Below are 13358 nucleotides of genomic sequence, written 5' to 3' on the forward strand. Positions count from 1 at the left end.
CTTCATTTGGATGTTTGCTGGGAGCTTTATTTGCTTAAAACGGAAAGTGATTCTATATTGTAGATTTTTATTTTATTATTTTGTTGTTTGTGAAAAGAAAACATTAGAATGCCAAATAATTAGTAACATAAATATATTTATTTTAAAATTGCGGGTTTTTTGTATCAAACTACGTAATCATGATAAATCTTTAAGGAAAACAGTAGCCGCTGATCATAGCACTGCTATAAAATCACTTCATTTTACACCCAAAAATTATGCCCCTTTTAGTCTCTGAGAATTTGGCGTAATATATGCGAATTTTTTTTTTGAAAAATCATAAATTTGCATGTTATAAAAATTTAATGCTGCTAGGTAATTAAAAGAATAATATTTATTGGTAGCAAAAAAAAATAACATTGCATTATATTCCAATAAAAAGGGTATTTTTTTAAAAAAAAACATACATTTCCCGCAAATTATTTAAATACGATTTTTATATAAATATGAATATCGAGACTTAATTTTTGCTAATATTTCATACTAATGTTTAGTATAGCATATTCCGTGGACTATTTGGGTAAAAATATGTCTGAATAGAGATAAGAATGTACAAATAGTAAAAATAATTTCGTGTATGCACTTTTGTTTACACTTCGCCAGCCATCCCTATCAAAAAAACGAAAGGCCACGGCGGTGAGGTCATTTCTCTGTTAAATAACATAATTATTAAGATCTGTTAAGCATTGTTAGACTTGCTTGAGATAAAGCAAATGTATTTCTTTTATGTTGATACGTCGCACATATCGTATAAAAAAATCAAACATGTTAAATTACTTTTTAAAATTTTACGCTGAAATATCGGCCGGTGGGATTTTTGTATAGGTAGGGTGTGGTCCCATCCTTTACGCTATTATTTTGTTTTCTTGTTGATGGATGATCATTTTGATCACAGTAAATTAACGCGAGTTTTTAAAATAAAACCCCACGGATTTTATAAAATAATATTGTAAGGTTAAATAATTTTAATAAAAATATGATAAAAACAATTTATAATATAATGAAATGTTGAGATTTGTACAAAAAAATAATTATAATGCTACATATATTAAATTGATTATTTTGTTATGTGTTCCAAGACTGCAAATGTAATATAACCTTTATAAAATGTTTATATGATATTAATATTCAGTTAATAAAAACCTTATGTATTTGCTGAAAACTACAATATAAAATACGTAGCACAAAACTTAATAATATTATTTTTTTAAATATTGCATACACAACGAAAATATTGTAATTTAAATTTATTTTAGTTAAAATATGCATGTGTAATGAATGATGAAAAAAATGTAGGATGTTTTATAACTATGGCTAAGGAATATTTCACCACAATATATAAGTATAAAAGTTTTTTGTAAACTTAATACGTATACGTTAATATTCAGTTTCTTATTCAGAACCGATCTATATACATCTATGTAATATCGTCCTTTGGACTAACAGAAATAATATTTAATATTCACATACGAGTACGTAATAATGAACAACCGCTATGATGTTTCGGAAATGTTTAACACATTACATATTATATGATGCATGTATATTTGAAAGCTCGGACAAAGTTTCCAACAACCTAAAACTTGTGTTTGACCTTGTAATACGAGTTTTACTTCAACAATACACTGAAAACCGTGCGAGAGTGGGTGCCGTTAGCAAGCTCTGAGAAATCTTTCTTTGTTGAAAAATTAAAAATGCCATATCCAAAGCGTAGAAAAAAAATAAAACTGAAAGCTTACGTAACAATTTATAATACTGGGAAAATATGATGGGGTAAGTATTGTATTTTTAGATAATGTTCAAGTTATTCATAAATAAATGTTCAGATATGTTATATTTTTCATTGGTTCAGATAAATAGTTTTAGCATAGTTATAATTTAATTATTAGAGTACATGTAAATACTTTGGATATATATATTTATATAATAGGTTAGATTGTTTCTAAAAGAAATGTGAACCAAATTTCAGTAAAATCAATATGTATACATATGTAAATTCGTATTGGAATTATAAATACATATACAAGTTAAACGACGACCGTACTTGAGTCGTGTGTTGAAAAATAAATAAATAAATTTGAAAGGCCATATCGTAAAGGGAGAAGGAAGGGTCCTAGTCACCCCCAAGCATGTGTACACACTTAAAGATTTTCGCGCGCGAAATTCGACATGTAAATTGAATTTCGTTCAGACGCTCTGATCGCCGACTCTGGATTTTTTCAATTTACTGTACGACCTTTAGGGGGCCGTTTTAGAATGGGAAAAAGATGATCCCGCACGTTTGTTTCAACGGGGGTCCGTGTTTTAAATTTCAAAGATGGCCGATAAATGTCAAAGAAACGCTATCAAGATAACGAACGCAATATAGACTTGGGGGAGGCATCGGCAACGAAATGAAATGAGGTCGAGTTTAAGAAAAAAAGTGACAGTGCCACTGAATATTTTTAAAGCATTGCTTTTTTAATTAAAAAAAATATAAGAAAAAGAAGTTTAAATGTGTAATATGTTTTTTTTTGTGTGAATTATATTAAATCTGGATTCAACGTTAATTTTAAGAGAAATTGAATAATAGAAAAAAAGTTTGCAAATGTATAAGGCGCTGAAAATTGAAATTACAGTAGCAACTTTCGAGAAAACAAAGCTGAGGCGAAAAGACAGGAAATAAGATCCTCAGATTGGCCGCTTATGTTTTAAATTGAGGTTTAAAATACTTTTCCACTCGCTTTGTCTGAAAACTCTTTTGAACCGAGCGAAAGTATTAAATAATATACAATACGATATCTTAACTTTTACCGTGACATAAAAATATTTTTTAACTTCGATATCGATAATAAAATATATTTTTTAAACATTATTTGGTATTAATGTTACATAAATATCTTTTAATAATGAATCCATATAAGTAATATATTTTTATTATTATATTATTGTGCAGCAAAAAACAGTTACTTTGTAATCATTATTATTTAAATATAAGTTAACAATAGCTGTTACAGTAAGATTCATTACGATTGAAATTAAAAGCCTATTTCTCGGCTAAGATATTTGCATTCTTACTGATTTGTATATATTGGTAGACAATATTTCATTTATTTTGCTTCATACTATTTTTGTGTAGATTAAAAATGTCTCTATTCAGCTTATTCTGTATTTCTATTTATTTATTAGGTAATGTCTTCTTTCATATGTGATATCTATATTCAGCCCTTTTGTACTCCGGTCTTGTTGTGGTTTAGAACTAATCGAGTAGTTGAGAATTAATTTAAACTTTTGGGTGCATCAATTAAACCTCTCATTATTCACAATTCGAGGGATTAACTAATTCTGTTAAATCATAAAAAAGCGAGTTCGACTCGTGATAAATCGTTTTAAAAATTTATACCACTTAAAAAAAATGGGATTCTTCGTTAAGATGGGATACACTTAACGGATTAATTCACAAGGTGCGCACCGTTTTTTTTAAATACTTTTATTTCGATTATATAAATAAGTTTACAAACATGCTGATTATACATAATATACACGTTACTGGTTTATAAACATTTTCATGCTTACATTAGTTATTATCTACAATTTGATAAAAAAAATGTTTATGGTTATAATTTAAGGAAAAATTTAAAAAACCTTTTATAATTTAAGCGAAACAAAAAAAGCTGTCAATTAAATAATAATTTAGATACATTTTGCTGTCAAAAGTCTCTAAGGCCACATGTGTTTTGGCATTTTGTGGTTGTATTTAAATTTAAGGTTGTTTTTATCGCAGTCACCGATACACATTCACGAAAATGTTCTTTAATTGTTTTTTGTATTTTTGTAGTTTAAAAAAATAGTATTAGTGATGTTACTCCATACCAGTAAAATGAATTTAATACATTTTTATTGAATTAAAATTTTATTTTGTATAGTTAGCGCGCTATTATTATTATTAAATATTGATTTAAGGGCTGCAATGGCGTCAAGCTCATTTAAGCAAAGTTCAAAATATGTTTATTAAATTTAAGCTTGGAGTCCAGGCTTAAGCCCATGTTTTTATTGCTTGTTTTCTATTTGACAAAATATTTAATTGAGTTTAATTAATTTAATTATCTTTCAAAATATTTAATTAGGATTTCTAAAGATTTTTACAATTTATTCGCAATTGGTTTAAGGCCGGAAGCACAAGTTAAATTAAATGTATCGTAACTGTATCTGTATCGATAAAAGCATATTTTTATTTTTGAGATATCGTTCGTATACAAGATAAAAAGTAACGGCTCAAGCAAACTTCCAGCTGGAATTTTACGCGGGATTGAGAGTTCATTATTTATTGAAACAACATAGCTATTAAGTATAGCAGATATTCAGGGATTTTGTTTTTGTGTAGTTTATGAATCAAATCGCCATGCCATACTGTGCCGAAAACTTTTCAATATCTAACATTAAAAAACCCTTACTCTTTTTCATATTGTTGAGTGATTTTCGCGGAAAGCAAATTGTTCGTTAATAAAAAGTACGCACCATAAATTAAAAGGAATTAATATTTTCACCACAATAAGGAAAATAACCCGTGCATTAGAATTTATCCTCAAAACTACCATTTCGGACCTGCCTTAGTGGCCAACATTGATTTATTTTATAGGACTCGCTACCCTTTTGTAATTTGTTGTACTACCAAAAGAGGGGTGGACAAAATAATCTATAATGAAGCCAATCGATATCGATACTAAAACGCGAGAAACCAGGAATATCTTCCACTTTATCTTAGACAGTTCATCTTAGGATCCAGTCCAGTTTGATGTATGTAAAACAAAATGAACCCACTTTGGAAACCTTTGCAAATAGTCATTCCAAATAGTCATCTGATATATCAAATTTTATCAAATATATTTCTTAATTGACAAATTTAGTTCTTAATTGCTCGTTGAAATATGACTCAATGTTTTTAATTGCAATTGTACTTTATCCGAGTCAATAAGATCTACATATTTATGAATGAGAAGCAAAAAAAAAATAATTTATAGAATTCGATGTAAACATCTAAGATTGATTTTTTCACAACTCTTCACATTTATTCTTATGGTTAATTCTATTGTATATTTTAATTAAATGCTCTGAATTAGTCTTGTGTAAATTAAATGATATGCCCCGCAGTACTTCATATATATTCTGTCGATAAGTAAAAATCTTATAGTTATTGATTGGTATTTAAATACAGGTCGGATGTCTCACCGTTTCACATCTCTGTACATTCTATAGTATGAACAGAAATATTAAATATTTTTGTAAATTTTGACACTAGTGTCAAAATTCACAATAAGCAAAACGTCGACGATTGAAAGCATTTATTCGTCCATGTCCGGAAATCGAAACGCAAACAATGCAGCTGCTGCAGGCTATGGTAAAAAAACATTCGACACGAAAAGTATGTTTTTAAAAAAAATAGTATAAGTATACATACTCGAATATACGAACGTGACCGGTTTAGACGATTTCGTTCGTTCGGCTGAAATGAGTCGGGACCATATCCGATTTTCAGCGAATCGAAATGGCCGACGGCGACAGAGCTGAGTATAGAGTAGTCAGTCGGTTTGATCGAATTATATTCCAATTAAAAAAAATCAATATTCCCAAATGGTTGTTGTAACAATCCAGTAAAATTAATTTCTGTTGATTTATATTATACATTTATAATTGTAATGAATTTATCATTATTTTATCACGTAAAACGCATAAATACATATATATCACCTTTGAGTATCTAGTGATCCTGCACATAACTATTAAATATCAATCTAATTGTTTCTTGATTTTATGAATACGTGGAATATCCCATTAACGCAAATAAAATATTACAGCGCTTAGATTAGCAACAAAATAATTTTAGCCAACAGGTGTTTTTTTTTATTTTGCACAGACTCTTTGAAAGACTTGTAATACTAGTCTTGATATGCGTAAGAGGAACAAAATTTTGTAGGGTCTCGACGGTTCTCGACGTTATTGGTACAACAATGCACTGTACGAGTTTTATCAGGAGTCTGACTTCCAGTATATTGAAATACGATGTCTTAGATTGGTCACCGGCATCAGAAACTGGCGCTATGTGACTATTATGTTATTGTAAATAAATTAAAATCTTATTAATTTGATTCATGACATATTATTGATTATTTGATTCATAAAACAATAGGAAATTTTTTCTTCTGAATTTATTTATGCTTCAATATAACATTTATCTACAGAGACAAATATAAACACATTTATAAGCAATTTTAACTTGATAGTTTTTTATGTATCTAATATATGGTATTTAGCCTCCATAGTGTAAGTAACATATTCTTCATCTACATTTTTTTGTTTACGTATTTTAGTTATTTTAGAGCAATGTGAGTTAATCAATTTAAAATGGAAAAACAACCATAAATTAATGAGTAATTTTACATGTTTTAAATTAAGTTATTCTTTAACAGTGAAAAATTATTAATAATAGATACAAGTAAAAACATTAATTTTGTAGCAACTATAACACAATTAAAATACCTTTAATATTATTTTGTTAAATATTAAATAACTATTATATTTTTACAATGTAAAAACAATTTTTTCTTAGTAATAAAATATGAACGCAATTGCTTTAGGCGAAATTCATAAAATAATAATAATTGTTATTTTTTTTAATCCTGTATAAATTAAACCTAATTTATAAAAAAATATTATATAAAAGATTAGGTACTAATTTACATGCTATATTATTCGCTAATATAAAAAATTATAACGCTTATTGTTTTTGTCATTTATTGGTGTACAAAATTTTTAATTTAATTAATTAATAAAATAAAAACAATATAAAATTCTTAAAATGCTAATAACCAGGCTCTAGTGAGATACTAAGATCTTTGTATTACAAGTAAAAACAAACTATAAAAATATGTATGTATGTATGTATAATAAATTGGAATTTCCAAAAATCAAGTAGTAATAATCGCAGACTCTGACCTGAAAGACTTGGGTTCGACTCCTATACGGACTTTAGTGTTTCTTAATTTTTATTTTAACGCTAGATTTACATTTTACGTTACTCCTATCACTATGGAAAGGCAACAATGAAGTTTTTCTACTCTGTTTTATTATGGTTAATTTTAATTTTCCACTTTTAATATAGTCAATATCTATCGTGCCTATAATATTTAAATTAGTGATTAGTTAGGATAAATCATCTGAGATCAGGCTTTCCTAAATTTTTACAATCAAACGGATGAATATCTTCTTAATTAATTAAAATCAAGTCGTACATATTAGACAATAAATATTCTGTATTATTGAAGTATTTTTCCTTATCAGAAAAAAAGTTGCAATTAATTGTACAAGATATGTTACAATGGTGATAAAAACTTATGTATTTGTTTTCCTTTAATTAACAAATTTTCTGAGCACCTTGTATTATTTTTAAGTGGAACACAGGACAATTAATTATCAGAAATATATCTCTTCGCTAAAAACGATTAACGCTAAATATAAAAATAAGATGTACTCTAAGCAAACGCTTTCCCCAAAATATCGTCTTCAAACGAGCAGGTAGTAAACTACCGTTATTAAACTTATATGTTATATCACTTTTGGGAGCAAGTTGAAATTTTTAATTGAGTTTTGCTTGTCCTTAGCATATAACTTTTAACTTATATAAAATATCAAAAAAAATAAAAATATTGGTATTAGCATATGAAAAAATATTTGTGGCTAAAAACTCAAGATTGTTGTACAATAAAAACATTTAAACAAATAATATATTAGTTATATAAATTAATATATAAATATATTCTGCGCAAGAAATAGTGAAAAGTGAGTCTTTAATGATATATATCTTAATTGAAATATGATTCTGATCGAATAAGCGTGAGACTCAAATGCATTAGAGAACTGGTGCGCATATATTGGGTGTCCTTTTTTATTATTTAAGCAGTTATGATAATCGCTTTATAGTTTTTTATATTTCGCCCTAAACAAATATGTTCATTATAATCCTTGTTATCAAACACTTGCGAATAGGTTAAATTCATACATTAACTGCTCGATGGAACACATTGTAATTGTAGGTAATTTATTTTGCGGGCAAAATTCAATATTAGCAGTCGAACCTGGAGGTGTTTGTAATGAAAATAAACGATAAGTCAGACGCAAATTGTGGCGTGTCTAAGGTCGATAGCGGTGGAAGGCACCTGTGTCAACATTAATTAATAAAACGATTGTCGGTTCGTTTCTTCCCCGTGGGCATTTTGCTATCGATTTTAAAGCAGCAAAGTTCATATCCAAATCCTATACACTGAAACTTGTACAATAGTTTGTATAATACAATGCTTTTACTACAGCGTTTCGTCAAAGTGCGGACAAACTTTTGAACACAAAACGTTTATTTTAAGTAATATGGTAAGATGCATATAGTGTTTGAATATAGTACATATACTATGGTTCTTATCCTCTTATACTCTTTTCATGTTTTGATAAAATCATTTTTTGTCATATGCATATATGTATATTATATAGATTTAAGGTTTTTTATAAGCAATCGCACTTCTTAAAGACACACGGCTACCCAATGGGCGTTGTGGCTTTATGAAAATTACCCAGACACATTGGTTTTATCTCGGCAAGCGCTAACCAGGACCAGTTTTAATATGCAAGTGTGTACCCGGTTATAATGTCGCAATGGAAATTTGCCGGATGAGCCGCCGGAGAGAAAATATAATACAATCCTCGGCAGCAAAAGTTGGCAATTGGCTGGCACCATTGTAGAAACCCCATTAGAAATACGGGTACTCATCAGCAAATCATTAGAACAGGGTCGCCAAGAGAATAAGCTGGATAATTGGATGCGCAGACTAAACATCTCCTGGTTTGCAGAAATGGCAGAAGAAGCGTAAGAGAAAGGCAGTGGAGATAAGTAAAATTTTCTCGCTTGCAGATAACGCACATCCTCCTCGTTGGTTACGTATTTAATATACATAAATATAATATAAAGGTCCCCCTGTTTGTAAACGAAAATTTCCGTTTTTACAACGCAAAGTTTTGCAAACGACCAGAAAAACACGTTCGTGCTTTTATGCAGAAAATTAAATTAAATTATGTATTAGATGCGTCTCACAAGCCTTGTAAATATTGCTAGATTTATTAATATATACTCATTTTATGGCGTTTTAAATATTATATTAATTTTTATGATTTTATTAAATACTAATGAATACATTAAAGTGTTTATGATTCATTTACTATAAATACTGTTTTGTAGTTGTTCAAAAATATATTATTGAATAAAATCTAAAGAAAAACTTCGATTTTCTTGAGCTAACAGAAATGAAATTCATTTTGGACATTTGCCAAATATAATGAACGATTCCTTATGTCTTTGCTAATAGTTGTATCATATATTACATATCAATTGCTTAAAGTATAAAATTGCTAACTCAATATTTGATAACTTTTAATAACTTTTAAAAATAGATGACTATTATATTTACTATGTAAACGAAAACATTCATTCATAAAATTTTATTTGAATTAGCTCAATTATTGATGGCACGTGCTTAGAAAAAAAATGCATTAGCTTTTATGGCTTCCTTTGCAGACTAATTTTGTATTGTACAATTGAATCGCATATTTAAAAATTATTATACCGCCACATCTATATTTTGAAATTTAATATGTTTTCAAAATTTGTTTTGCGCAAAATTAAATATATATAATATGAAAAATAAAAAATCTTTGGGATGGGTGTTAAACTACTAAAATTTAGTGTCTAAACGAGCACCCTAGTTAGTCGCGACAGGCATATTTCAAAATAGAGAGAAGGGCGCTTTCTACGTCAAAAGATAAATGGCGCAATATATTCAAGATGTGTTGTTGTACAATTTACAAATAACGCGATGCTTTCAAACACGGTTTAATAATTTTATATAAAATATATGCATATTTACCTTGATTTAAAGTTTAAACCCTTTAGCATAAAAATAAATAATTCAGTTAAGTATTATTTAATTATATTCATATATTAAAATTTTATAATACTAATAAAACAGACTAAATTTATTTAAAAAATATTAAAATATAAAAAAAATATTTACTGAATCTGAAAATACAAAATTATTTACTTTAACTGAATATATAACTAGATTTATGGTAATAATACTCTCAGTTGTTTACACCTCATAGTTCAAACATATAAGAGCCGTGACCTTATATACAATAGATAAAAACGACTTATCCCTATTAATTAGTAGATTTGAACAAGATATTTGACCCAGGCTTGATGTTAAAAAATCGTAACAATATCTATCCTTTTATATTAGTTATAAGTACAGGTGTTTGAAATAGATAAAATGAAAAGGTGATATTGTAAATATTAATAGATGATCTCTTTATGTACATACGAAGCAATTTCTTTGCGACATGTTGATTAAAAAATGCCCATGCGTAATGCTTATCGTCGTCGTCGTCGTCGTCAGATTAGTGAAATATTCTTATATTATTGTGCGGAATTTTTGTGTGCACAATAATTTTTGTTTGAAATTTTTGCTGTATAGAATTTTCGTATGTGTAATTTTATGGTCGCAATTTTGAAATAATTTGCTCATTCTAGCATATATACATGCCCTTTAGAATCGGGAAAAGTGCAACATAACAGTTCTCGATCCTTTGGCTAATGTAATGATTTGGGGTGTAAAAATATGCAAAATTACAATTTTTTTAAATGGTTTGATACCTGTTGTAATGCACTTGTTATTTAGACATCGACCCTTGCATTATACAGCATCTTTTATTGATACTGTTGAAGTGCCTTAAAAAAGTTGTTAAAATTATAATTATAAATTAAGCTATAGAACTTTTTGGGTTTTCTTACCCTAAGTGGCGTGACTTTGCAGCCAGTAAGACGCAGGTGAAAACTGGTAATAATTTATTTGGTAACTATTTATAGGCGAGATGTATTCTCCGAACAGTGGTGGAGAAGCTGGCGGAGAGTTGATGTCAGTGAAAGATCCTAAGAGTTCTGATTGGTGTGCCAGCGACAGTATAGCGGAGGTTGATCCCACTCTGCTGCGGTGCATTAATGGTGGAGTCCCTTTAAGGATGTGAGCGTCCATGACTGTATGTTGTTTGCGGGCGGGCAGTATCTGCTAGTGTCTTCGAGTGCCTGCCGGTGTTAAATATTCAGGGCTGCAAAGCTTGCTAACAAATCACAATCAGCCAATCGTTGCACTTGCTTTTTAGAACAACGAAATATGTACAGGCCTTTAGAAAGTGACATTTGCTTCATGAATATATCCTCGGTAGAATTGTGCAACGGTAATATTGTGGCTTTACGGGGATTTTTGTCTTCCGGTGACATATTGTTTCCCGTGACCGCTTCGCAACAAAGAAATATTTTGTCAATGCACCGAAGAATCCTTGCGTGTTATTTATGTGACACTTTTTTCTAGTCGTAACGAGTGCCTTTGTGTGGTCCCATTCTTTACGCTATATTATCTTGTTTTTCGTGATTGTTAATGAGTGATCATTTTTCAATTAACGCGAGTTCCAGGAATAAGATCCCCTTAAAAAGTTTTTTTTTGTTTTCTGTGTTTTTCATTTATATATATATACGCGGAAAACATTTTAAAAAGCTATTCGTTAAGTTTTAAAATGTGCATTGCATTCATTTGTTTTGATGGAGAAGTAACCAGAAAAAAACAAGATAAATTTGAGCAAAATATAAATATACTGCTGCCGAGAAACTGCCCCGAATATTGCATTAAAGAAATAAATTCCCTCGATTTTTTACGACTTTGAGTCTGAAGCCAAAGCCCTGTTGAAACTGTCAATGGACACTAATGAATTAATTAGTTGTATGAGATTTTAAATAAGTCTTTGCGACTATTTTTTAATTAATTTAATTTATTTTTGACTAAAATGTTATCATATATAAATATAAGGAGGCTTGGAGTGCTTTGGCGTAGTTTTATGCTCACATTTCAGTTACGGTTGTGAATAGAACCTTGTTTGTTTAACTTACTAAACAAACAAATATGCAGACACAGGATTGTATAATTAGATACATTTTGTGTCATGATGTGAAAAAGGTTAAGCGGCACTGTTATAAATAGACGTAGTTTTCTAATAACAAATTTTAAGTCTCTAATTGTGGCTACGACTTTCCATTATCGTTATGTCCAACTTGTCGCTTTAAAAATAAATAATATATATATTTAATTCACCAAAAATAAAACCCGCCCAAAATTTACTTTGGCAAAGGTCAGATCAATCCGAACGTGAACTTTTGACATGTGTCTTACCAGAAGCTACGGTGAAGATTATACCGTAAATAATGCACACAGTTATCGCCGCCAAGCTCTTGTCATTAACGTAACTGACGTACTTGGCAGCAAGTTTTCGGATACGTAAGATAAAATATTTAGCACGCCAGATTTGATATTAAAACACAGTCAGTCGTATTTATAAGTTGTTTTTTTAGGTTGGATAAGCTTATTGTTGAACCGAGTTCTAAGAAGCAGCGTATTTGTTCAGATTAACGTTTACGTGACGTGACAATTTGTGTGAAAAATAATCGTAAAACGTGCTCGCCCGTCAACCTAAAAATCGATATCTCCCGCTATTAATAAAGCAAATAACCGTAAAGTATCAGCAATGTTTTCATGCTGGTTTTAACAATTTTATTATTATTATTACAAGAAACGTTTTAGGGTTTTGTAAAGCTTTTGAAAGCAGCCACTTTTCTTCGAACGTCGTTATTTATAACCTGAAATTTCATCTTGTAATTATAACGCGATGAAAAGTTTACCTTTTGAAAGGCCAGCGTTTAAACTAATTGAACGTCAGTGTTGATCGAAAATTCATTATGAGAACAGAATTAAAAAGGTAACGGTAGATTTGCAGCGTTGTTGCTTTACGGAAATGAAAAAGAAACATCTCCATAGAACGACGACAGCTTACAAAATCTGATAATATATATTGTAAAACAATTTCAGCTCACCGAAACTTAAAGTTTAATTATTTAATTATTGACGCTGAAGAAAATGTAGGCATTGTTCATTTATTTAATTAACAAAACATAAATTTGAGTTCTTAAATGAGTTCAACTAATTAGTTTAACAATATATATATTTTATACCTAATATAATTAAATCGTATTATAATATTTTTTAATACAAATTACTCTTTATAAAACTTTCTGCTTTGTAATAAATTTTCTATTATATAACCATAAGCAAAATTTAACTTGTATTTGTTTACTTTTGAAATGTCGCGTCGCTGCCAAAGTCACAGATGGTTTTAGTCGTCAAAAGTATTAAACTTCT

General features: G+C 29.1%; 1 protein-coding gene across 7 annotated transcripts in view; it reads left to right on the top strand.

Moving 5' to 3' along the window:
* The window catches only part of LOC148235052 (uncharacterized), a 398703-nt gene that overhangs the window by 73258 nt on the left and 312087 nt on the right, over positions 1-13358 (top strand). The window lies entirely within an intron of this gene.

The sequence above is a fragment of the Plectrocnemia conspersa genome, unplaced genomic scaffold (assembly GCF_051122295.1).
Source record: "Plectrocnemia conspersa isolate PC_06_02 unplaced genomic scaffold, ASM5112229v1 ptg000005l, whole genome shotgun sequence".
Classification (NCBI taxonomy): Eukaryota; Metazoa; Arthropoda; class Insecta; order Trichoptera; family Polycentropodidae; genus Plectrocnemia; species Plectrocnemia conspersa.